The sequence below is a fragment of the Ambystoma mexicanum genome, chromosome 3q (assembly GCF_040938575.1).
Source record: "Ambystoma mexicanum isolate Mex_15411 chromosome 3q, UKY_AmexF1_1, whole genome shotgun sequence".
Taxonomy (NCBI): Eukaryota; Metazoa; Chordata; class Amphibia; order Caudata; family Ambystomatidae; genus Ambystoma; species Ambystoma mexicanum.
The window spans coordinates 1249173730-1249199482 of NC_090926.1; positions in this window are offsets into that span (position 1 = coordinate 1249173730).

A 25753-nucleotide genomic window follows, 5' to 3' on the forward strand; every position below is an offset into this window, starting at 1 on the left:
CGTACAGTGTCCTGAGTTTCTTTCCATTCTTCTTCTCCACTTTTCTAGGGTGGGCGGGTTTTGTGCTGAGTTCACAGCGAACTTCCTTCCAATGTTCGGGTCCCCGTGCAGAGTCCACAAACAGTTCGGGCTTATCCTGAGCTGAAGGCAGCTCATATATAGGACTAGTGAGGCCCCAGAGGGCTTTGTAGTATCCCTGTGTGGGCTGTGTACCAGCCCCCAGGACATCCATTTGGCTGATATGCCCCTGAGGGGGGGGGGGGCATCTCTTTGTACTTCTCTGGGTGCAAAAATGCACCCATATATTTCCCTGGAAGGGTGGGGTGTTTTCATTACCTCACCCCCTCCTGCCTTTGTAGCGCCAGAGCCGGCTGTCTCCCTTATCTTTCTGAGCCTAGAGAGGGGAGCTAGCCCTGTTGGGAGGATTGCTGATCCCCTCTCGTGATTAATGCCGCCATGTGGCAACAGTTACCCGGCCTCGCCTGTGGAGGCCCTGCGGCGTTGCACAGAACTGGCTGCCACATACATGTCAACATGCCTCGTGGCGCCGCTCAACAGTCCTGGCTTTCACATTGCATTTTGGGAATTGTAGTCCTGTGTTTCTAATGGAGAAAAAACGACAAGACCCAGAATGCATAGCACGGGCCAGATGAACATTCCCCAAATGACAGAGGGCATGTGCCTTTTTGTGCTGCTTTTGAGAACACAGGCACAGAGGCGGCGGAGACCATCAAAGCGCCGGTCACGATGGTCAGGTGCGATGACGTCACACACGCGCTGCACGAGGAGTAGCCCCCGGGTCCCGCAGGCGCGTGCACAGCTGGGTCTCGGGGTGCGCTGTGCTTCTCTGGGCAGCTGTGCAGGTCCCTGGCTGGGCCTTCTCCCCGCACCCCCACTCCCCCATCTGCTTATGGCGTCGGGGATTCTGGCCACAGCCCGCCCAGCATGTCCAGGGCCCTGGAGCCCCACACTCCGGTGTCCAGTGGCTCCTGGCTCCAGGGAGTTAATGCTTAGCGCCTGTTTTGCGGGCTTCTAACCGCTCACGGGATCTCGGGGCCCACCTGCGACACCAGGTAACTATGGGCAATTGCTAGGGCACTGCCCTGACCCCTACAGTGGCATGGGGCGCAGTCAGCGCACTATACTTCAGTATATATATCACATTTCATAGTGTTTTCAGAGAGCTGCTGCAGTTTATGCTTCGTGTACTGCAGAGTATAAATATACTTTAGTTGACTACAATACTCGCAGCTGAGCGGAGGTACTTTCTGGGGGGAATTGTAGTGCATGCATGTAGTCGCTGCCGCATGTGGTAGTGAACTGAAGTGTGTTACAGAGCTGTGAAGTTGCTGTAGGCAAATGCTGTGCTTGTCGGTTCCCACACTGCAATGCATCACACATGTGTGACATATAGTATTCGCGACTGCAGTCATTTCCAGAAGACAGTGGAGCACTCGAATTGTGTCTGATGCTGCAACATATGGCACTGTCCCGTAGAGTGCGGCAGAGCTGTGTACGAGTGCACTAGTGCAGTGACCCGTTTCACGCTGCAGAGCTGTGTACGTGTGCACCAGTGCAGTGACCCCTTTCCACGCTGCAGAGCTGTGTACGAGTGCACTAGTGCAGTGACCCGTTTACACGCTGCAGAGCTGTGTACGAGTGCACTAGTGCAGTGAGCCGTGTCCACACTGGAGAGCTGTGTACGAGTGCACTAGTGCAGTGACCCGTTTACACGCTGCAGAGCTGTGTATGAGTGCACTAGTGCGGTGACCCGTTTCCACGCTGCAGAGCTGTGTACGAGTGCACTAGTGCGGTGAGCCGTGTCCACGCTGCAGAGCTGTGTACGAGTGCACTAGTGCAGTGAGCCGTGTCCACACTGGAGAGCTGTGTACGAGTGCACTAGTGCAGTGACCCGTTTACACGCTGCAGAGCTGTGTATGAGTGCACTAGTGCGGTGACCCGTTTCCACGCTGCAGAGCTGTGTACGAGTGCACTAGTGCGGTGAGCCGTGTCCACGCTGCAGAGCTGTGTACGAGTGCACTAGTGCAGTGAGCCGTGTCCACACTGGAGAGCTGTGTACGAGTGCACTAGTGCAGTGACCCGTTTACACGCTGCAGAGCTGTGTATGAGTGCACTAGTGCGGTGACCCGTTTCCACGCTGCAGAGCTGTGTACGAGTGCACTAGTGCAGTGAGCCGTGTCCACGCTGCAGAGCTGTGTACGAGTGCACTAGTGCAGTGACCCCTTTCCCCGCTGCAGAACACAGTCCAGCGCCCGCAATATTCACATCACACTGCAGCCAAACTCACTCTCCCCAGGAATGGGACGAGGCCACGCGCCCATGTTCACAACCCTGCTCGGCCTTCATCCTCCCCAGCTTGATAAACCCCATCCTATGAGTGGGTAATTGCAAGGGCACCGGTTATCACAGCGCCTAGACGCGGATCTGCCTGAAGCGCAGTATAAATCACCTGAGTATTATTGTTGTAAGTCCTATGAGCCCTCTTCTGTCATCGCTCCCTGCAACTTTGATCCCTATAAAAGGGAAATGTGTGACGTCAGAAGGGCTTATGAAAAATGCATCACATTTTTTCCATTTAAAAAATTTGCATCAAATGCATTTATTACACCTGTTTTTTTTAACCCTGTTAAAATGCATGTAAACAAAAATTAACCCTTTACCCCCCAAAAATATGCATTTGATGGATATTTATTAGATGGAAAAATTTAGATAGAATGGCATTCGATGCAATGACCGTCAGAAGCACTCCTGAAGAGAATCTTTTGTGCACACCAACTACCTACACCCCTTTTGGGCACCTCCCCTCCCTTCAGAATGTAGGCACTAAGCCATTAAGTCACTTATGACCCATCATTACCACTTTTCGTGCGCAACATTCTGATTGGAGGGGCAGCTCTTAGCTGCAGGGGAACTTGACAGCTCTTCATTGTGCTGTGGCAGCATTGATTGCGGCCCTGTGTGTGTGCTGTGCTGGCGGACACAGCACTGCAGACAGTGCAGAGAAAGTAGCCCAGCTGAGGTGGGGGGAGGGAGAAGGAGGGGCCCAGGATTTCAGAGGCGGCCCCTCTCAAACCCCTCCCTAGCAATGCCACTGGCTGTCAGAAAGCTGCGTTTTAGGGGATTGTAAAGTGGATGAGGAACGTTGAGGTGCAACGTGCACCAGTTTGAGGTCAAGGTTACATTTGTGTCAAAAATCGAGGCTATAGACAATTTGAATATATACACCCCTAAACCATGTTTTCTGTGGGTCTATGGACAACCCAATGCAAAACGACACCTGACTCTGAGCCTTCATTTTCCCTGAAATGTTATCAAACTTTACTTTCATGCCTGGAAGTGACCGAATCAGTGGTCTGCCAATAAGGTGACCTTTAATGGGCGAGATTTTCCCATTCTCCTATGCAAAGTGTGTTACAGGTCCGTCCTGCTCCCTTACGACGCCTCGGTCACTCGGACACGAATAATGCACAGGAGACCAGAAGTAGAGAGAAATGGGCTGTACTGTTAAATGTTAAAGGTATTTGTACCGCGCACCGTCACCAACTGAGTTGGTCCCCAGGCGCTCTGGCGGATCTGCAAACGATAAGGGGGGATGGGTTAGTAAGGTGAAGAGGGAGTAGGATAGTGAGAGGAGTGGTGTTCTGTTGGCAGCTTCAACTCGGTATACACCGGGTGCTGAGCTTTGGTGCGGGTATTGGATCGGTGTCAGTCCGCGTGTGCTGTTGCTCCGGTTTATGTGTTGTTGCAGTGTTGTGAAGGGCGTGCGGCTTGTGGTGCGAGAGATGGTTGTGTGAGTTTTTGAGTGAGCTAAGTATGCAGAGAGTTTGAGCTTATATTGGTTAGTGGGTTACCTGACCTTTTGCATACTAACATTCACAGTATTGTCTAAGTGCGGCCCTTGTTGGCCTTCACAATCCTATCTAGGTGCGGCACAGGCCAATGTTCAGAGTTCTATCTAGGTGTGGTCATGCTAACATTCACAGCCTTATCTGGATGCAGTGCAGGCTGGTGTTCACCCGTCTGAGTGTGGCACATGCTAACATTCACGTTTCGTCTAGGCGCGGGCATGCTATCCTTCAGTCAAAATTCTATCTAGATGCGACGCAGGCCAATGTTCACAATTATATCTAAGCATGGACATGCTAATATTCAGATTCTATCTAGGTGTGGACATGCTAATGTTCACAATTCTATCTAAGTTTGCACATGCTAATATTTACCAGTTCTAAGTGCGGACATGCTAATATTCACAATTCTGTCCAGACGCGACGCAGGCTAATGGTCAAAGTCTATGAGGCCGATTCATGGAATAATTAGCGCGGCGCAAGTGGGCAAAAACGTGCGATTCGCAGTGGAATAGCGAAAATCGCAGTGCAATTGCGAAAATCGCACGAAAAGCAGCGCACGTCGATTCATGGAAGGCCGTGCGCGAGAAAACCAGCGGATGTGCGATAAAAAGTGCGCGGCGCACGTTGGCGCACAGGCCATCTAACAGCGTGCGCCAGGTCACTGCGAAAATCGCACAGGCCACAGCGAAAATCGCACATAGCGCGGCGCACGCAACAAAAATAGGCGGAACACGGGCGTAACACTCGGAATGGGGAACAACTTGCCAAAACGTGGGCGTCACGGGGGAAGTACAGGGCACAAGTGCGCGGAACGCCCACACGCTCGCCTACAACACGTATTCATGGAATAGAATAGGGGAAAAAAGCGCACGCTCAAACCAGCGCACAGGCACAAACACGACCGCCACAAGAAAGCAGGCGGTAGCGTCTCTGCGGCTGTAAGAAATGTGCGCCAAAAGGTGCGCCAACAAATCGCACCTATATACTGCCATGATGAATGTCCCATACTGTGGCCCTCCAGGAAAAAAGACGTGCAAAGGGGTACCCACAAACACGGACACCCGCTGACAAAAAATACGTGTGCGTGTATACCGGGGTGCGCGGGAAGTCTAACACGCGATTTCAGCAGGGTACGTGCATCACAGGGGTTCGCGTGAAGTTTCACACGCGATCGGGTCTGGGGGAGCGGGCTACGTGTATTCCAGGGGTGCGCGGGAAGTTCCACACGCGAATAGCCTGGGCGCGTGTATTTCAGGGGTGCGCGGGAAGTTCCACACGCGAATAGCCTGGGCGCGTGTATTCCAGGGGTGCGCGGGAAGTTCCACACGCGAATAGCCTGGGCGCGTGTATTTCAGGGGTCCGCGGGAAGTTCCACACGCGAATAGCCTGGGCGCGTGTATTTCAGGGGTGCGCGGGAAGTTCCACACGCGAATAGCCTGGGCGCGTGTATTCCAGGGGTGCGCGGGAAGTTCCACACGCGAATAGCCTGGGCGCGTGTATTCCAGGGGTGCGCGGGAAGTTCCACACGCGAATAGCCTGGGCGCGTGTATTCCAGGGGTGCGCGGGAATTTCCACACGCGAATAGCCTGGGCGCGTGTATTCCAGGGGTGCGCGGGAAGTTCCACACGCGAATAGCCTGGGCGCGTGTATTCCAGGGGTGCGCGGGAAGTTCCACACGCGAATAGCCTGGGCGCGTGTATTTCAGGGGTGCGCGGGAAGTTCCACACGCGAATAGCCTGGGCGCGTGTATTTCAGGGGTGCGCGGGAAGTTCCACACGCGAATAGCCTGGGCGCGTGTATTTCAGGGGTGCGCGGGAAGTTCCACACGCGAATAGCCTGGGCGCGTGTATTCCAGGGGTGCGCGGGAAGTTCCACACGCGAATAGCCTGGGCGCGTGTATTTCAGGGGTGCGCGGGAAGTTCCACACGGGAATAGCCTGGGCTCGTGTATTTCAGGGGTGCGCGGGAAGTTCCACACGCGAACAGCCTGGGCGCGTGTATTTCAGGGGTGCGCGGGAAGTTCCACACGCGAACAGCCTGGGCGCGTGTATTTCAGGGGTGCGCGGGAAGTTCCACACGCGAACAGCCTGGGCGCGTGTATTCCAGGGGTGCGCGGGAAGTTCCACACGCGAACAGCCTGGGCGCGTGTATTTCAGGGGTGCGCGGGAAGTTCCACACGCGAACAGCCTGGGCGCGTGTATTTCAGGGGTGCGCGGGAAGTTCCACACGCGAACAGCCTGGGCGCGTGTATTCCAGGGGTGCGCGGGAAGTTCCACACGCGAACAGCCTGGGCGCGTGTATTTCAGGGGTGCGCGGGAAGTTCCACATGTGATTTGACAGTGTGGGTCCTCCCAGGTGTACCCTGTACACCCTCCACGGCCCCTGCAGGCAGCCCACACCACAGGGGACTACCCTGCATCCCTGGTCATGTCCCGCAGGCAGCCCACCCACCATGGGCATGCCCCCCAGCAAAGGCACATGTCTCCTTGAACTAATGAACACCAACTCATGTCCCCTTGCACCCCCACCCCCCAGCACTGTGGGGCACCTGCCAGCAGGCCCCCACCCATGTCCAACTCATGTCCCCCACCCCCCCCACCCCACAGCACTGTGGGGCACCTGCCAGCAGGCCCCCACCCATGTCCAACTCATGTCTCCCACCACCCCCACCCCCCAGCCACCAGGGTCACCCTCCACCAGGCCCCCACTCATGTCACCCACCACCCCCACACCCCAGCAGTGCAGGGTCACCCTCCACCAGGCCCCCACTCATGTCACCCACCACCCCCACACCCCAGCAGTGCAGGGTCACCCTCCACCAGGCCCCCACTCATGTCACCCACCACCCCCACACCCCAGCAGTGCAGGGTCACCCTCCACCAGGCCCCCACTCATGTCCCCCACCCCCCCACCCCCCAGCACTGTGGGGCACCTGCCAGCAGGCCCCCACCCATGTCCAACTCATGTCCCCCACCACCCCCACCCCCCAGCACTGTGGGGCACCTGCCAGCAGGCCCCCACCCATGTCCAACTCATGTCCCCCACCACCCCCACCCCCCAGCACTGTGGGGCACCTGCCAGCAGGCCCCCACCCATGTCCAACACATGTCCCCCACCACCCCCACCCCCCAGCACTGTGGGGCACCTGCCAGCAGGCCCCCACCCATGTCCAACTCATGTCTCCCACCACCCCCACCCCCCAGCCACCAGGGTCACCCTCCACCAGGCCCCCACTCATGTCTCCCACCACCCCCACCCCCCAGCCACCAGGGTCACCCTCCACCAGGCCCCCACTCATGTCACCCACCACCCCCACACCCCAGCAGTGCAGGGTCACCCTCCACCAGGCCCCCACTCATGTCACCCACCACCCCCACCCCCCAGCAGTGCAGGGTCACCCTCCACCAGGCCCCCACTCATGTCACCCACCACCCCCACACCCCAGCAGTGCAGGGTCACCCTCCACCAGGCCCCCACTCATGTCTACCACCACCCCCACCCCCCAGCCACCAGGGGCACCCTCCACCAGGCCCACACTCATGTCACCCACCACCCCCACCCCCCAGCAGTGCAGGGTCACCCTCCACCAGGCCCCCACTCATGTCTCCCACCACCCCCACCCCCCAGCACTGTGGGGCACCTGCCAGCAGGCCCCCACCCATGTCCAATCCATGCCCCCCTGCACCTGGGTCCCAACATTCCCCAATCATGTCCGTAATGCCCATCCTCCCCTGCCAAAAGGCCCAACCAACTATCACACCCACCCACATATCAAAGGCAATTACATGTTACACCCCCAATGTAAATAATGCAATTTAACACATGTCTGTCACACACAATGGCTGCAAGTGAATGACAAAACACCCAACATGACATGCCTGAAAGCAATGAGATGATACGACACATTGAAGATTAAAAAAATAATATGTATTGAACAGCAAATAAGAAAAAACACAAAGCAAATCAAACAAAACAAGATGAATGTCCAAGAAAAAATTCTGAAAAATTAAAATAAGCCAATTAAGAAGATCATCCTGGGTCCATGAGCCCTACCAAATTAAACCTAACTGACTACTAACTAAAAAGTGAACTATATACAAAAAAGTGGTGCATTGTCCAATCGCAACCAAAAAAAAATCAAAAAAACAAAGGAAACCTAACCCTAACTATACAACTATATACAAAGGCAGCGGGCTATTTGGACGGCTCACTGGTTGTTGTCATGGGCCAGGGCATCATCGAACTCCTGGTCAATGGCTTGGAGGCGGGCATGTTCCCTGGCCCCGAGGTCCCGCAGGGATAACGCAGTGTCCAGCTCAAACTCCCTGCGAAGACCCTCGAGGCACTCAGCCCGCCTCAGCGCCCTCCGCATGGAGTCCTCCGCCCTGACCATCGTGAGCCGTTCCTCCTCTGCCCGCTGCCGCTCCGCACCTATCCGCTGGCACAACCTCTCCCACACGGAAGCCACTCCCATTCCAGGGTTCTCCTGCCCTCCGGCCGATGCCTGCACCCCTGATGTTGATGGCCCCGAGCCATGATGCCTCCCACGTTGAGCCTGCTGCTGCCTCCGACGCAACTGCCTGTGCCAGCACGACGGCATCCAGGCTGATGGAAACCACCGACGCCGTCGTGCACGTGCCCTGCCCGATGATGCCGTCACATCCTCCATCTGCTGGGGTCCAGTTGGTCTGGTGTCCACCCCTGCTGGATCTCTGACTCCCGACTGTGGCAGGGATGGGATCCCCACCGAGCTGGCTGCATTGGTCGGGGCAGGTCCACAGGGGGCCCTGGTGGCATCTGGGCTGGAAGACGGCAAGGAGAACGACTGGTGGATAGCCTGCACAGAGGAGGAGAGGGCCGCCACATTGGCCAACACATGCAGGAAACCCCCGAACATGGCCGATCCCAATTGGGCCACGTCGGCACGGTGCACTTCGTGATGACGTGCGTGCTCCTCCCGGGAAGCACGCACGGCATCACGAATCACAGCCGTGCGCATCGCGACCCCAATCAGGACCTTCTCCGCACGGCCAGGGGTTCCCACGTCCGCAGGTGGAGGGGAGTCAGGTGACATGGACATCCCCTCTACCTGCGGACAGGCCTGGGACGGGGCATCCCTGCTGGTGCATGGTGGTGCACTCACAGGGTCAGGGACAGCGACATGCACAGGCCCCTCCACGGTGACCTGTGCTGCCTCCTGCCCCTGGCCCTGGACTGCACCACTTGCACCAGCAGGGATGCCCCCACCAGGCCCCATGTGTGCCCCAGTGGCGGCCTCCTCCTCCTCTGTGCAAACCACCAACCTGGATGGCTCCTCACCGTCTCCCACCGTAGCAGGCCCCTGTGGGGGCTCACCCACCCCTTCCGCTGCAGCCGTGGGGGCATCCCCGCCGCCTTGCTCCACAGCGCCGTCTCCGCCCTCTTCTTCACTAGCCGCTGCGTAGAGGGAGACAAAGAACACAAGCATCAGGGCACTGTACAATGGTCCCCTAGACAGGAAGCAATAGCAGATGAGCACCACTGTCAAAGTACACTTCCATCATGTCCCTCCACAACACATGGGTCAGTCCAGGCAAAACACACACAGTAACAGGCATGGTGCATGCCATGGACATTTCCATGCATGTCCAATGGACTCTTGAAACATTCAATGATATGTAACTCACATGCATCATGCCTCATGCCCATCACATGCACACACTTCACCTCAGTCACATCCATCTGGCCCCAAACACACCAAACACAGCGGTTACAAGGGTAATTTGGCTGCTTTACTGAATCTGTGCATTGTCACACACATGTGTCATGCATCCATGGCATGCACAAGTCACAGACACGCAGGTCAGGCACACAGACATGGCTACCATATATGTACCTGGCATCAGCACCCATCCCTCACCCCCACCCATGTCCAGGTACAGAGACTGGCATGCTCTCATGTTCAAAATCTGAATAGGGCTCCCCATGCGGCATTTCAACACATGCAACAACCATGTGAATCACACATCACTGGTCGCACATGCATTACCATGATGTCCCTGCACACATACATGCATACATGGCCTATGGCACACATACAGGCAAGTATCATAGAACCAGCACACCGCAACATGCCCTGTCTCACACAGTAATGCATGGACACTTACCGCTCAACTCCAGACGGGCCTCCCTCTCAAGGATCTGGGCGTGGAGCGCTGGGCGTACGCGTTCCAGGACCCTCATCTGGATGGAACTCATGCGGCCCCGGCCCCCCTCCACGAGGCGCCGGGCCTTCACAAGGGTCCTGGACCTCAAGTCCTCCCAGCGCTTCTTGATCTTCAGGACGTCGCGGGTTGCCACCCCCTCCGCGTTGATGGCAACCACACAGTCGGCCCAGATCCTCTGCCGTCCTTCCTTGCTGGCGCGGGACGATCCAAAGAGGGCATCATACTGCCCCAGGACATGCTCCACCAGGACACCAACTTCGGTGACAGTGAAGCTGGTGCCCCTCTGCCCCTCTGGCCTGGGGTTGCCACTGGTGCCAGATGTGGAAGTGCCCGACATGGCAACCCCAGAGGCAGGTGTGGGTGGGCAACTGGGTCCTGGGGCTGGGCTGTGGAGCGATGTAATACCAGTCGGGAGTCTTCAGTTCCAGCAGGGGTGGACACAGCAACTGGACCCCTGCAGATGGCTGATGTGCAGGCACCAAATGGCAGGGCACGGTGGCAGCAGGCAGGCAGGCAGGCAGGCAGGCAGCAGCAGATGGCACGTGGGAGGCTGCTCGGGGCACTGGGGGGCAGTAACTCGGCCTTCTGGGCAGGAGCGTGGGCTTCCGTGTGTTTTCGCGTGGCCAGCTTGATACGGAGTGATTTGGCACGTGAAAATCCTGCACGTCAGCGTGAAATCCGAGGAAAGGCCCTTAGCGCGTAAGCGCGTCAGCACGCATACGCGATTCTATTGGACCAGAGTCCCTCAGCGCGTAAGCGCGTCTGTGACGTGACCCGCACGGGTGTTCCCCACTCAGCACGTGATGACGGGGCACACGTGGAGATACTGCACGTCAGAGTGTCATCGCGTGTAATTGGACAAAAGTGCGCGTACACGCGATTGGCCTATGTACGTGTATTTAATGGGTGCGCGGCCACTTACACACGCAAGTACGTCAGCGAACCTGTATCACGTGGTGCGTGTGAATTTCCGCACGCTATTGGACTGGGAACTGGATTCCAGGGGTGCGCGGGTCACACGCTGTATCCCGTGGTGCGTGTGAATTTCCACATGCTATTGGACTGGGAACTGGATTCCAGGGGTGCGCGGGTCACACGCTGTATCCCGTGGTGCGTGTGAATTTCCACACGCTATTGGACTGGGAACTGGATTCCAGGGGTGCGCGGGTCACACGCTGTATCCCGTGGTGCGTGTGAATTTCCACACGCTATTGGACTGGGAACTGGATTCCAGGGGTGCGCGGGTCACACGCTGTATCCCGTGGTGCGTGTGAATTTCCACACGCTATTGGACTGGGAACTGGATTCCAGGGGTGCGCGGGTCACACGCTGTATCCCGTGGTGCGTGTGAATTTCCACACGCTATTGGACTGGGAACTGGATTCCAGGGGTGCGCGGGTCACACGCTCGCCTAGAACACACGCTAAGCATGAATTGCGGACTTTAACAATAACAAGCTCAGACGCCAGGATGAACATACCGTTCCTAGCAGCAGTGGCAGTGGGCTACCAAAGGAGGAGGAGGAGGATAGTCAGGGCCAGAATATTCACACCCAGAACCAGCCTTTTCGGGATGCCTGATGACCAGGTGTATGGGAGGTACAGGTTTCCACCACACATCATACTGGACCTGGTGAGTGAGTGGGAGGATGACCTCACATCACCCACCCTGTGCTCCCAAGCACTCAGCCCCCTGGAGAAGGTCCTCAATGTACTGCACTTCTTAGCCACTGGATCATTTCAGCGGACAAGTGCCATAGTGGGTGGGGTGTCACAGGCCACCCAGTCACGCTGCCTACACCAGGTCTTGAACATCATGACTGCACGCCCATCAGTCCGCAGGCACATATACCTGCCCAGAACACCTGCAGAAAGGCATGCTGCCGCCCTGGATTTTTACGCAGTGGCACGATTCCCCAAAGTGCTAGGTGCCATCGACTGCACCCATGTGGCTCTACGTCCCCCCAGGGCATCTGAGCACATCTATAGGAACCGCAAGCACTGGCATTCCATCAACGTGCAGGTAGCATGTAATGCCAAGGGAATCATCACCTCAGTATATGCAAACTATCCCGGCTCCACCCACGACAGCTTCATTTACCGAATGTCCACCCTAATCCGGGACCTAGAAGCTGGGCGGCATGGCGATACATGGCTGCTTGGTGAGTATGTATGCCACTGCACATGCATGCATGTTGGATACTGAGCAAGGTCACAACCTCACCAATGATACCAATCCCCACCTCCACAGGGGACAGTGCCTACCCTCTCAGCCCCCACATGATGACGCCAATTCGGAACCCCACCACGCCACCCCAGGTAAGATTTAACACAGCCCACATTACAACCAGGGGCATAGTGGAGCGCACATTCGGAGTGCTGAAGTCACGCTTTCGCTCCCTTGACCGTTCTGGCGGGCAGCTGTTATACGCTCCCCCAGTAGTGTGCAGGATCATAGTGGCAGCATGTGTCCTGCACAACGTTGCAACACGCCGGGGCCTGGCCGTGGACATGGTGGTGGCCCCACATCCCCAACCACATGCACAGCCGCTGCGCATGGGAGGGGAAAGGGCACGGGGGGAGGCAGCCCGTACACAGCTAGTGGCTAATTACTTCACATAGAAATCACACCCCTGTGGAGTGCACACTGCCCTGGCACATTCCATCTGACAATCAATGATGACTCAACCTGACACTGATCCTGAATGTCTGGAGAATGAACCGTGAATACCATATCAGCCTGAGATTGTTCACCTGGAAGTGTCACAATGTGTGCATCCCTACCCACACAGACACCACCAATGCAGTTTTGTGAAGTTACACATTGAAGCAGCTAAAATGAATACCCACTTGCAAAATGCAACAAGAGGACAGTGCCATGTCAGCCAACCCAACCCCAGCACTGCCACACGACACACCGTGCCATGTCATGCTAATTGCAGGTAAACAAAGTAATCCCCACAACATGACATCACTCTCACTATGTACAGTGGCACTATTAGAAACCTGCAACACCTGAAATGCTCACAGCAATGCCGGACCAACAACATACTTGAGCACGTAGTACCATTAACATGACATCAAAAATGTTACATATTAGTAGTCTCACCACCTGGAAATGCCTGCACTCCCACCACTACCAACTGTGCAGTGTTGGCGCCATGTAGAGTTGTAGGTGCACTGCTGCCAACATGGTCCCCATCGCCAGACTAGAGGTCCTTGTGTGGACTTGAGGAAGGGACCTGCAAATTGGGAGGTAGACACAGAAGAAGAGTTACACATCAATGCAACATGCAGTGTACAACACAACAGCAATATGCACTATGAATGTATACACAGTATTGACTACAGACTGGCCACACAGCTCATGGGAGTCCAACGTCACTGTGTAATTCACTGTCACTTGGGCACACCCTTTGCAAGCCCATGGAAACGGGAAGCAGGAGGGGTGTGTGTGACTCAAACCCAAGCATCTGAACCAAATACATTACAAGCCTGCATGTGCCCAGCCACAATGCAGCGTATGCCCACAGGAACCACGGAAGCCAACAGATCGGAGCCAACAGATCGGAGCCAACAGATCGGAGCCAACAGATCGTCCCAAAAAAATTGGGAATAAAAGAAATCAAAATAAAAATATGAAAAAGAAACAATCAAAAATGGCCATTGATGAGCCCGGGGGGGTTGGGGAGGCCACCCAGGAGGTCCGAGGACAGGATGCACACCAGAACCCACCTGCGTGGATCCTGGGAAGATAAAACACCTCCATGGGCTCATGGCCCACACGGCTACCCTATTGTGGGAGTATCACTGCTGTCGCTATTATCACCCTGTGCAGCTGCATCCGGAGGTGGTTGCACTATGGGAGGCAGCCCACGCAAGGCCCTAGTCTGCTCCTCCATGGCTGCAAGCATGCGGGTGTGGTAGGTCTGGTTCTGGAGGATGAGTGTGCGGAGGTCCCCATGCAACAACTCACGAGATGCCCGGACCTCCGCCCTCGTTGCCTGCATCTCAGCTGAGAGCGTACGGGTGAGACGCTCCAGCTGCTGTTCTGTCCTTTGGTGTGTTGAAGCCTCAAGCTCAACAAGAGTCGTCCTGAGGTGAAGGAGCTCCTGCCTCAGGGCTTCCCTGTGGCCCTGGGACTCAATGGAGATGGCCTCCTGCAGAGTCACCAGTGCCGCCCGCCTGTCCCTGTTGGACCCCAACATGTCCTCCCTGTGTGACTGGCAGATGGAGTCGGTTGCCTGCTCTAGTCGCTCCATCAGCCTTTCTGGGGGGACAATGGAAGTGGCCACCCTATCCATGGCCTGAGCCATCATCTCGGATGATGCAGCCTGTTGGGTAGCCATACCGTAAATGGATTGCTCCCATGCGGTATTGCCGGGTGGCGTACAGCCACCACGTCGGCGGGCACCACACCTGTCTGGGGCAAGGCGAACTGCGCCTTGCTGTGCCGGCACTGCCTGAGGCTGCAGGACTGCATTCCCCCTCTGATCTGCTGGCCCAGGAACAGGATCAGATGTCGCGGAGTGTGACCCTGCATCCGTAACCACCGAAGGCGTAGCTGCCAACACTGACATCCCCATGGAGGGTACTGACCCTGGTGCAGGTGGGTGAGACAGAACAGAATCCCTCCCTGGAACACTCACCAGCGACGGCACGTAGGTCTCATCCGAATCAACACCTGAGTACAGCTCGGGGGAGGTGCAGCCAGAGACACCCCTTGAGAGCACGACCTGCAGCACTTGTGGGTTCTCCCCCACCACCACACCACGTCCCTCACTGGTGGTTGGTCGGCCCTGGGACACCTCCTGGGTCTGCACCATCTCCACAACCCCAGCAGTATCAGGTGCGTCTTCCCCTGCAAAGACATGAAAACAAAGTAATGGAAACAGGCATTAGCACCATGGCACACATTGAGGGCTGAGAAGCAAGAGAACCAGTACTTGATTGACACATGTCCCACATGACTAAAACCCTCCCATGCATGCACCCTCACTGCGTATGAAGTGCAGGCAAATGGCACACACTGATGACACCAAGATGGAAGATGAACAAATTTTCTGCATGCTGCCTGGCAGTGGCATCACACATTGGCCTGTGATTGGCAGGTGAAACACACATGCCATCACACAGATGGCATGTACCATTGCTATTGAGTGAAGATGGAGAGGAGGGCAGCACCTATTCATTCAGTCCAGTTCCCGCATGTAATGGCTTTTCTGATTCTAACAGGTCAGATTTTTCACCTGGAGCTGCCAGTCTGAAATGGTCAAATTGCACAGGGACATGTGTGTACAAATGATATCCAGGTAACAAAGTCACTCCACTTTACCATACCCATGTCAGACATGTGACTAGTGGACAGCGACATGCCTAGTGAAAGTGGTGGAATGCAAACAAACTGACTGAATGAACAGTGAAAAATAAGCAAATATGTTGTGTCAAGGTGACACTTCAAGGGCAACTGGCGTGCAGTTGTGCTAGATGTCTACTGTTGGCAGAAGGGATACTGCTATGGCCAAATGCAGCTGCGCAGGAAGTATTGCATGAAGCACATGGCTGACCCATACGACTGAGGCGCACACACTCTCACCTGGCACCCAAACAGAAGCCCTCACACACACACCATGCACATGGATGACACACACATGCATGTGCACTCACCGGACAATGCCTCGTAATCAGCCAGATCTCCCACGCCTTGGATCTGTTCCTCCGTGACGTAGGTCCCAGCGACTGACTCATGTGGAGTGAGTTCCATGTCTACTACTGGAGACCCACCTCCAGTCACTAGAGTTGCGGCATGACTTGAGGCCAGCTTACTCTTTGCCCTGCGCTTTAGGTCATTCCAGCGCTTATAGCAATCATTGGCTGTGCGCCTCACGATTCCAAGGGCACTTACGATGTCCGCAACGGTCTGCCAGTGTGCCTGGCGTTGTGCAGGTGTGGTCTTGGATCCTGCAACAATGACCATCTCGTTGTCATGTCCGGACACATACTCGACAAGTGCATTCAGTTCGTCATCCGTGAAGCTGGGCTTCCTGGACGGGCCGGACTGTGTAGCCGTGTCTGGGGCATCAGCCTGTGCCGGACGAGCACTCTTCCTCTTCCGCTTGGAAGGTGGTGGTGATCCTGAGTGTCCTGCGCCGCTCTGGACACTAGGGGCAGGAGCCCTGGTGGACTCTGTATCAGGAGTGTGGGATTGCACACTCAGCATGGGAGTTGGTGCAGGCATTGGCTCTAGTGTGATGGTGTCAGGGGGAATGTCAGCAGCATGGACTAGGACCGACACTGTCCTGGCTGGGTGTGTGAGGGCTGGGGTGGATGGAGCCGCAGCTGCCCCTGCAGCCACTCCGCCCTGCCTCCTTGGTGCAGCAGATGACCTTGCTGCCCCAGATCCACGTGGCATGATGGCATCAACGTGCACCAGCGCACGTGTCGTAGCCCTGCTGACCTGGAAGTCAGCCATGGAGTCAGCCAGGTCTGGTGCCACAATGGGCTGGTCCAACAAGGGCTGAGCATGGATGGTTTCAGCCACTTCAGCCTCAACGGGAGGGGGGGAGGGGGGGAGGGGGGGGATGATGGGTGCCCTTGACTGGTCCTCCACACATGGGGGGACAGGCTCACCCTGCAAGTTACGACCACGTCCCCTACCGGATCCACCACGGCCACCACTTGTGGCTCTTCCACCTTTGCCACCCTTACGGAATCCTCGCCTCCCAGCCATGGCACTGATATTAATGTGCGTATGGGAGTGGCTGTAGACAATTGTCCTGGGCAATTGGGGGTCAAAGGGGTTGGGTACCAGATGGTAATTGTACCCTAGTGCTCTAGCACGGCTGATTGTAACCCCTGGGGAAAGATGACGGGTCACGCAACGCACAGGAGGCCCAAAAAAGGGAGATGACGTGCACGCAACCCCTCCTAGACCACGTGTGCAGAAAGAAAAACCTGCACTACGCTGTGGCACCCAGTAACACAAGAATGAACGTATGCGTGTCACACGCAGCCTAGAATGACCTCTGAAGGGGTAGGCTACACACGGGGCAAGCACAGAAGTTGGATACGTGCGTGACTCACCGTCTGCCAGGTAAAAGAGCGTGAAGAATGAGCGCGTTTGGCTGGCTAAACCCCCGCCAAAAGAAGATGTGTACGCTGTCTGAGAAGACAGGACAACAGTAGAAGGGGACACTGTTTGAGGGAACAGGCCCAGGTAAACCAGTAAAAGAGAAAAAAGAGAAAAAGCTGTCAGAGGTAACAGGGAATACGAACTGGAAACGCCGTGAAGTAAATCGCGTGTGAAACGACAAGAAGTACAGAATTCACCCACTCGCTCTCCACGAAAAGCACGTACAAGGAAATGGTGTTCTACATGTACCTTATATACAGGCCCACACATACAGCGTCACTTACGCGGCGTGTACGTTCACCAATCACACGCTTTGTCACTCCTGCGTGTAGATCCATTTTCACCAATCACACGCTTTGTCACTTCTGCGTGTAGATCCATTTTCACAATTCACACGCTTTGTCACTTCTGCGTGTAGATCCATTTTCACCAATCACACGCTTTGTCACTTCTATGTGTACATCCATTTTCACCAATCACACGCTTTGACACTGGGACGTGTCACGCAACAATTTCCTGCACGTGCAGGTGACTATAGGCGCGCATATGCTGTTGACGGGTTTACGCGCTAAGGGCCTTTGCTGACGTGTGGGATTTCACTCCCTATCAGGCTGTCCACGCGTTCACACACGAGAGACCACGCTCCTGGCCAGGAGGCCAAATTACTGCCCCCCAGAGCCCTGAGCACGCTCCCACCTGCCATCTGCTGCTGCCTGACTGCCTGCTGGCCACGTGCCCCACAGTGCTGGTGGGTGGGGGTGTTGGGAGACATGGGTGGGGGTCTGGTGGAGGGTGCCCCTGCACTGGTGGGGGTGGTGGGAGACATGGGTGGGGGCTTGGTGGAGAGTGCCCCTGGTGGCGGGGGGGTGGGGGTGGTGGGAGACATGGGTGGGGGCCTGGTGGAGGCTGCCCCTGGTGGCGGGAGGGTGGGGGTGGTGGGAGACATGAGTGGGGGCCTGGTGGAGGCTGCCCTTGCACTGCTGGGGGGTGGGGGTGCAGGGGGACATGAGCAGGTGTGCAGGGTAGTCCCCTGTTTTGTAGGCTGCCTGCAGGGGCCGTGGAGGGTGTACAGGGAACACCTGTGAGGACCCACCCAGCCTAATCGTGTGTGATGATTCCCACGCACCCCTGTAATACACGTACCCTGGCCAATCGCGTGTTGAACTTCCCGCGTACCCCTGTAATACACGTACCCTGGCCAATCGCGTGTTAAACTTCCCGCACCCCTGTAATACACGTACCCTGGCTAATCGCGTGTTAAACTTCCCGCGTACCCCTGTAATACACTTACCCTGGCTAATCGCGTGTTAAACTTCCCGCGTACCCCTGTAATACACGTGCCCTGGCCAATCGCGTGTTAAACTTCCCGCGTACCCCTGTAATACACGTACCCTGGCTAATCGCGTGTTAAACTTCCCGCGTACCCCTGTAATACACTTACCCTGGCTAATCGCGTGTTAAACTTCCCGCGTACCCCTGTAATACACGTACCCTGGCCAATCGCGTGTTAAACTTCCCGCGTACCCCTGTAATACACGTACCCTGCCTAATCGCGTGTTAAACTTCCCGCGTACCCCTGTAATACACGTACCCTGGCCAATCGCGTGTTAAACTTCCCGCGTACCCCTGTAATACACGTACCCTGGCTAATCGCGTGTATAACTTCCCGCGTACCCCTGTAATACACGTACCCTGGCCAATCGCGTGTTAAACTTCCCGCGTACCCCTGTAATACACGTACCCTGGCTAATCGCGTGTTAAACTTCCCGCGTACCCCTGTAATACACTTACCCTGGCTAATCGCGTGTTAAACTTCCCGCGTACCCCTGTAATACACGTACCCTGGCCAATCGCGTGTTGAACTTCCCGCTTACCCCTGTAATACACGTACCCTGGCTAATCGCGTGTATGACTTCACGCGTACCCCTGATATGCACGTTACCCGCTTTGCGTTCCTTGTTTGGCAGCCCTGTAAACTGGTCCAGGGTTAGCGCAGCCCTTTGCGATGATTTAGCGATTTTGATGGCTTTTCCTTGCGCAAGGGCGTTCTTGGGGGCGTTACTGGCGCTGCTGCAGGGTCGCTGCGATACTCTGCGCCACGGCTGGTTTGGGAGCATGAAATCCATGAATACGCTGTGCGCGGAAATCGGTTTTAGCGCACGTGCCTGGCGCAGTCAATCGCACACGGACACTCTGCGCCAGCCGCTTGCGACACTTTTCAGCGAAATTCTATGAATTACCCTGTATGTGTGGGCATGCTAATATTCAGATTCTATCTAAGTGTGAACATGCTAATATTCACAATTCTATCTAGATGCGACGCAGGCCAATGTTCACAATTCTATCTAAGCATGGACATGCTAATATTCAGATTCTATCTAAGTGTGAACATGCTAATATTCACAATTCTATCTAGATGCGACGCAGGCCAATGTTCACAATTCTATCTAAGCATGGACATGCTAATATTCAGATTCTATCTAGGTGTGGACATGCTAATATTCAAAATTCTATCTAAGTGTGAACATGCTAATATTCACAATTCTATCTAGATGCGACGCAGGCCAATGTTCACAATTCTATCTAGGTGTGGACATGCTAATATTCAAAATTCTATCTAAGTGTGAACATGCTAATATTCACAATTCTATCTAGATGCGACGCAGGCCAATGTTCACAATTCTATCTAGGTGTGGACATGCTAATATTCAAAATTCTATCTAAGTGTGAACATGCTAATATTCACAATTCTATCTAGATGCGACGCAGGCCAATGTTCACAATTCTATCTAAGCATGGACATGCTAATATTCAGATTCTATCTAGGTGTGGACATGCTAATGTTCAAAATTCTATCTAAGTGTGAACATGCTAATATTCACAATTCTATCTAGATGCGACGCAGGCCAATGTTCACAATTCTATCTAGGTGTGGACATGCTAATATTCAAAATTCTATCTAAGTGTGAACATGCTAATATTCACAATTCTATCTAGATGCGACGCAGGCCAATGTTCACAATTCTATCTAATCATGGACATGCTAATATTCAGATTCTATCTAGGTGTGGACATGCTAATGTTCAAAATTCTATCTAAGTGTGAACATGCTAATATTCACAATTCTATCTAGATGCGACGCAGGCCAATGTTCACAATTCTATCTAAGCATGGACATGCTAATATTCAGATTCTATCTAGGTGTGGACATGCTAATATTCAAAATTCTATCTAAGTGTGAACATGCTAATATTCACAATTCTATCTAGATGCGACGCAGGCCAATGTTCACAATTCTATCTAAGCATGGACATGCTAATATTCAGATTCTATCTAGGTGTGGACATGCTAATGTTCACAATTCTATCTAAGCGTGCACATGCTCATATTTACCAGTTCTAAGTGTGGACATGCTAATATTATGGCACTCTATGTTATTTGGAGGTAAGGTAGAGTGGCAGGGGTTTTCTGGAGTAGAGTGATTGCTCTACCCCCCGCCCATGCCCCACTCACAGTTTTTGTTGGTGTCTGTTGGCTGCTGGCTTCCTTGGCGTCCCCTGCGGACACCTGCAGACACATCTTGGAGCCGCCAATGTAGGAGCCGTCCTTAGCCGCGGGGCTGCTGGGCAGAGGGCTGCCCTGGGGAGATGGCTTTAATAGAGTAGAATGGGCCAATTAGGGTCAGGGGGCGGTCCGGGAGGCGGAGTGGCTCGCGTCGGGAAGGGGGAGCGGGGTGGGGAGAGCGGGCAAGATGGGGCCTCAGATGCCCAGGGGGCACGGGTGTGTGGACCCAAAAGGCCCAAAAGATGGCGATCGGAGCGCTAGGCTCCCGGGGACACTCACCTGGCTCCAGATGCAAACAGCCCAGTGCATGGGAGGGCTGTTCACTGCTCTAACACCCACCCCCCCCACCGCCCGTCCAGGCGTGGCTCATCCTTATATACAGATGGAGCGGCTAAAACCATTCAGCCACCCATGAAAGCGCACAAATAATAACTAAAAGGTCAGTTCTGGAGTGAAGTGGGAGGGTCATAGCCGCAGTTGTGTAATGCTTTCTCTGTCGTATCTGCAAAGCAGCCACTAGCCTTGGGGACCTGATCACGTTCCAGCAGTGTCGTCGGCAATGTTCCTTCTCAGGAGGGGGCCATGAGCCGGCCCGGGCTGCCTGAGAAGTAACACGCATTCCACAGTGAAAGAAAGTGAGGTTTGTGTAAACAAAGTCATTTTACATGTTTTTTCACCAGACTAAGGTTCTTTTGCTCAGAATCATGTTAGGCTTTGGGCCAATATGTTTTTATGATTTTCCATCTATCATCAACAAAATTCTTTGGAGGGCGCAAGCATCACATATGATGCTCTCTGAAAAAATGCATCCTCAATATTTTTTTATAAAGTGGGGTTCAAATGAATGGGGGTGTCCTAAAACATTAAAAAGCACTACTTATTTTTCTGGGCTTGAGTTGAAGGTCAGGCTACTAGTTGACCTTGGGTTCATATGTGTAGTTTGGGTTGCACTCGTGACAACTCTGTTACACATGTGACGCTTTCCCGAAATGAGCTGATACACATGTGTAGCAAAACGTTTTTGTATTCCTGTGCATTTTTTAAAAAATATTTGGAGATATACATTAAATTCAGCTTGTTGTAAATCCACTGAACACAGTCTTTTTCTCTGTGAGGGAAACACTCAGAGGGCTGAAAATTCATCTGTGAGTTCAATAGTACCATGCCATTGCAGCCATCTGATTTAAATTCAGAAAACATGTAATACATTTTTGAGGCTTCAGGGGGACGAACTCAAAATCATACCCAACACAGAGTTCCATGGCATCGGACCGAAAAAGTGCTTTGACACAAAAAGTTGATTTTTTTTTTCCTGTGCACATTTTTAACGTCGTTCTTACTGTTGATTCCACGCCTTCCTTGCATTGCACTGAGCTGTATTCCAGCGCCTGTTAGCTCTGGTCACTTGTGTCGTTCTTACTGTTGATTCCACGCCTTCCTTGCATTGCACTGAGCTGTATTCCAGCGCCTGTTAGCTCTGGTCACTTGTGTCGTTCTTACTGTTGATTCCACGCCTCCCTTGCATTGCACTGAGCTGTATTCCAGCGCCTGTCAGCTCTGGTCACTTGTGTCGTTCTTACTGTTGATTCCACACCTTCCTTGCATTGCACTGAGCTATATTCCAGCGCCTGTTAGCTCTGGTCACTTGTGTCATTCTTACTGTTGATTCCACGCCTTCCTTGCATTGCACTGAGCTGTATTCCAGCGCCTGTTAGCTCTGGTCACTTGTGTCATTCTTACTGTTGATTCCACGCCTTCCTTGCATTGCACTGAGCTGTATTCCAGCGCCTGTTAGCTCTGGTCACTTTGGTCACTTGTGTCGTTCTTACTGTTGATTCCACGCCTTCCTTGCATTGCACTGAGCTGTATTCCAGCGCCTGTTAGCTCTGGTCACTTGTGTCGTTCTTACTGTTGATTCCACGCCTTCCTTGCATTGCACTGAGCTGTATTCCAGCGCCTGTTAGCTCTGGTCACTTGTGTCGTTCTTACTGTTGATTCCACGCCTTCCTTGCATTGCACTGAGCTGTATTCCAGCGCCTGTTAGCTCTGGTCACTTTGGTCACTTGTGTCATTCTTACTGTTGATTCCACACCTTCCTTGCATTGCACTGAGCTGTATTCCGGCACCTGTTAGCTCTGGTCACTTGTGTCGTTCTTACTGTTGATTCCACGCCTTCCTTGCATTGCACTGAGCTGTATTCCAGCGCCTGTTAGCTCTGGTCACTTGTGTCGTTCTTACTGTTGATTCCACGCCTTCCTTGCATTGCACTGAGCTGTATTCCAGCGCCTGTTAGCTCTGGTCACTTTGGTCACTTGTGTCGTTCTTACTGTTGATTCCACACCTTCCTTGCATTGCACTGAGCTGTATTCCAGCGCCTGTTAGCTCTGGTCACTTGTGTCGTTCTTACTGTTGATTCCACGCCTTCCTTGCATTGCACTGAGCTGTATTCCAGCGCCTGTTAGCTCTGGTCACTTTGGTCACTTGTGTCGTTCTTACTGTTGATTCCACGCCTTCCTTGCATTGCACTGAGCTGTATTCCAGCGCCTGTTAGCTCTGGTCACTTGTGTCTTTCTTACTGTTGATTCCACGCCTTCCTTGCATTGCACTGAGCTGTATTCCAGCGCCTGTTAGCTCTGGTCACTTTGGTCACTTGTGTCGTTCTTACTGTTGATTCCACGCCTTCCTTGCATTGCACTGAGCTGTATTCCAGCGCCTGTTAGCTCTGGTCACTTGTGTTGTTCTTACTGTTGATTCCACGCCTTCCTTGCATTGCACTGAGCTGTATTCCAGCGCCTGTTAGCTCGGGTCACTTGTGTCATTCTTACTGTTGATTCCACGCCTTCCTTGCATTGCACTGAGCTGTATTCCAGCGCCTGTTAGCTCTGGTCACTTGTGTCGTTCTTACTGTTGATTCCACGCCTTCCTTGCATTGCACTGAGCCGTATTCCAGCGCCTTGCATTGCACTGAGCTATATTCCAGCACCTGTTAGCTCTGGTCACTTGTGTCGTTCTTACTGTTGATTCCACGCCTTCCTTGCATTGCACTGAGCCGTATTCCAGTGCCTGTTAGCTCTGGTCACTTGTGTCGTTCTTACTGTTGATTCCACGCCTTCCTTGCATTGCACTGAGCTGTATTCCAGCGCCTGTTAGCTCTGGTCACTTGTGTCGTTCTTACTGTTGATTCCACGCCTTCCTTGCATTGCACTGAGCTGTATTCCAGCGCCTGTTAGCTCTGGTCACTTTGGTCACTTGTGTCGTTGTTACTGTTGATTCCACACCTTCCTTGCATTGCACTGAGCTGTATTCCAGCGCCTGTTAGCTCTGGTCACTTGTGTCATTCTTACTGTTGATTCCACGCCTTCCTTGCATTGCACTGAGCTGTATTCCAGCGCCTGTTAGCTCTGGTCACTTGTGTCGTTCTTACTGTTGATTCCACGCCTTCCTTGCATTGCACTGAGCTGTATTCCAGCGCCTGTTAGCTCGGGTCACTTGTGTCGTTCTTACTGTTGATTACACGCCTTCCTTGCATTGCACTGAGCTTTATTCCAGCGCCTGTTAGCTCTGGTCACTTGTGTCTTTCTTACTGTTGATTCCACGCCTTCCTTGCATTGCACTGAGCCGTATTCCAGCGCTTTGCATTGCACTGAGCTGTATTCCAGCACCTGTTAGCTCTGGTCACTTGTGTCGTTCTTACTGTTGATTCCACGCCTTCCTTGCATTGCACTGAGCCGTATTCCAGCGCCTGATAGCTCTGGTCACTTGTGTCGTTCTTACTGTTGATTCCACGCCTTCCTTGCATTGCACTGAGCTGTATTCCAGCGCCTGTTAGCTCTGGTCACTTGTGTCGTTCTTACTGTTGATTCCACGCCTTCCTTGCATTGCACTGAGCTGTATTCCAGCGCCTGTTAGCTCTGGTCACTTGTGTCGTTCTTACTGTTGATTCCACGCCTTCCTTGCATTGCACTGAGCTGTATTCCAGCGCCTGTTAGCTCTGGTCACTTGTGTCGTTCTTACTGTTGATTCCACGCCTTCCTTGCATTGCAGCTGTATTCCAGCGCCTGTTAGCTCTGGTCACTTGTGTCGTTCTTACTGTTGATTCCACGCCTTCCTTGCATTGCACTGAGCTGTATTCCAGCGCCTGTTAGCTCTGGTCACTTGTGTCGTTCTTACTGTTGATTCCTCGCCTTCCTTGCATTGCACTGAGCTATATTCCAGCGCCTGTTAGCTCTGGTCACTTGTGTCGTTCTTACTGTTGATTCCACGCCTTCCTTGCATTGCACTGAGCTGTATTCCAGCGCCTGTTAGCTCTGGTCACTTGTGTCGTTCTTACTGTTGATTCCACGCATTCCTTGCATTGCACTGAGCTGTATTCCAGCGCCTGTTAGCTCTGGTCACTTGTGTCGTTCTTACTGTTGATTCCACGCCTTCCTTGCATTGCACTGAGCTGTATTCCAGCGCCTGTTAGCTCGGGTCACTTGTGTCGTTCTTACTGTTGATTCCATGCCTTCCTTGCATTGCAGCTGTATTCCAGCGCCTGTTAGCTCTGGTCACTTGTATCGTTCTTACTGTTGATTCCACGCCTTCCTTGAATTGCACTGAGCTGTATTCCAGCGCCTGTTAGCTCGGGTCACTTGTGTCGTTCTTACTGTTGATTCCACGCCTTCCTTGCATTGCACTGAGCTGTATTCCAGCGCCTGTTAGCTCGGGTCACTTGTGTCGTTCTTACTGTTGATTCCACACCTTCCTTGCATTGCACTGAGCTGTATTCCAGCGCCTGTTAGCTCTGGTCACTTGTGTCGTTCTTACTGTTGATTCCACGCCTTCCTTGCATTGCACTGAGCTGTATTCAAGCGCCTGTTAGCTCTGGTCACTTGTGTCGTTCATACTGTTGATTCCACGCCTTCCTTGCATTGCACTGAGCTGTCCTCCAGCGCCTGTTAGCTCTGGTCACTTGTGTCGTTCTTACTGTTGATTCCACGCCTTC